The sequence below is a fragment of the Arachis ipaensis genome, chromosome B04 (genome assembly GCF_000816755.2).
Source record: "Arachis ipaensis cultivar K30076 chromosome B04, Araip1.1, whole genome shotgun sequence".
Taxonomy (NCBI): Eukaryota; Viridiplantae; Streptophyta; class Magnoliopsida; order Fabales; family Fabaceae; genus Arachis; species Arachis ipaensis.
Window position 1 is genome coordinate 107,726,435 of NC_029788.2, and position 2,027 is coordinate 107,728,461.

Here is a 2,027-nt window from a genome sequence, read left to right on the forward strand (position 1 = left end):
AATATAATTTAACTTTTATAATAAATTAATTATTGTTTACAAAATTAGTTGCTTCATTTTAGGAAAAAAATCTGTCAGATATTTCATTATTTACATTAAAAATTTTATTTACAAACTTGAATTTGCTGCTATAATTCTTCCAATTTATCAAGAATTATGTCAAGTTATTTGCACCAAAGCCATTATAAATACCATTGAAAATAGTTGAAACTTTATAGTAATTTATCAATCTTGTGTGTTCTGATCTCTAAATCATTTCATGTCTAATGGGCAATGGTTCCTTTCTCTTGTTATGCCAAGAGCAATTGCTTCATTTCGTATATTATTTCTTAACGTTATATGCATATATGGTAGTTAATATATCGAAAAAAAATTATCAAATCAAATCAATAAAGTACCAAATCATTCTACTAGATTGGAGAAGGTAAGTTATCAAGTAGCAAATTATTTTTTGTAATTATTTTCATAAATTTTAGTAACTAGTTCAACATGTTAATTATATCATTTATGTTTTTCTTTTGAATTGAAGGAAAAGAAGCTCTGATCTCCATCCTAGTTTCAAAATATTCTATGAAATCTTAACGGTTCCTAGCTATCTTCGAAAAGAGACAGAAGAAAAGTGAAGTTGTATCTCTTCAAGTATCCTTTAATAGTTGACCTGCGGTTTCACCAAATAATTCCAGTTTCTCTCAATGATCAAATGTTTGCTTGGTAGTAATATAAGAAGATCAAATGTAATCTCTAATGGCTAAAGTCTTAACATTCTTTCATTATATGTAGTTTTTGAAAATTCCATTGCGATGCAGAAAAGAGTAGAAACCCTAAGAAATCATATATAATTATATACCATTCCGTGAACTGAATTCTATTATATCAACTACAAGTTGTTAGACTATGCTACCATTTTTTGTTGCTACTATCACTATAATAAGTCTACGAATATGTTTTTTAAAGTGTTTTTCGATTTATTTTTTTAACTCGTTAAATATAATTTACTACTCAACTAATTTATTTCTTTTAATATTCTGATAGTATTTTTTTAATTTATTTCTTTTAATTTATTAAATCAAATTAATTATACTAATTATGTGTATTACTTAAATAATTTGATTAATTTATTAGTCATTAAAATAATAAATTTATGAATAAAATAGGCAACTGAAATATTTTCAACTAATAATTAAATCAAATCAAATTATATGTATTGGGCCAAATTCAAATAATGTGAATTAAGGACTAAACTAAAATAAGATAATTTTTTACTTATTCAAATTGAATATAATAAAATAAATTAATTTCTTTACATAATCATAATTTTTTGGTCTTTTATATATAAATAGCCAAACAAAATTATAAAAATTATCATTTTTATCGCTCTTGCTATTTCAACTATTCTTTTTTTTTTCTTTATGTATAATTTTTTTATGTATAAATGTACTCAAAATAAGAAGGTATGAATGAGTATTTTATTGATTGTTTGTTTGACAAATACTATAACTTGAAAATGTTTCAATTTAGACATTCTACCATTGCCAATGGAAGTTGAACCTGTAGCAATTCAAGGGTGGCCAGTGTATTTTTCATAGTATTGGATAAAAGAATATTTGTTAAAATAAATATATCCATTGTAATTAATTTTTTTTGTCAATTTATTATCTTTTACATAATAAACAACATCCACATTGAATATATTATTTTCATCAAAAGCCAAATATAATTGGTTGATAATTCTGTATAAAAATACTCCTGTGGTGAGTAAACACCATATCGTTAACTCGCTAAAGTTAATTCTCCTATTATTATGCCGATGTATAGCATTATTATATGAAAAATGATTATATTACATTTGTTTTCAATAAGGTGGGCGAGCTTTTAGGCCTAATCACGGTTAGAGTCGAGGAAAGTCAGAAAAATGTTAATAATGCAAACACTCTTTATTTTTAATACCCAAAAATAATAATAAATATATAAATTAAAACTAATATTATTTCGTACAAAATAATAAAACATATAGTATACTCAAAGCA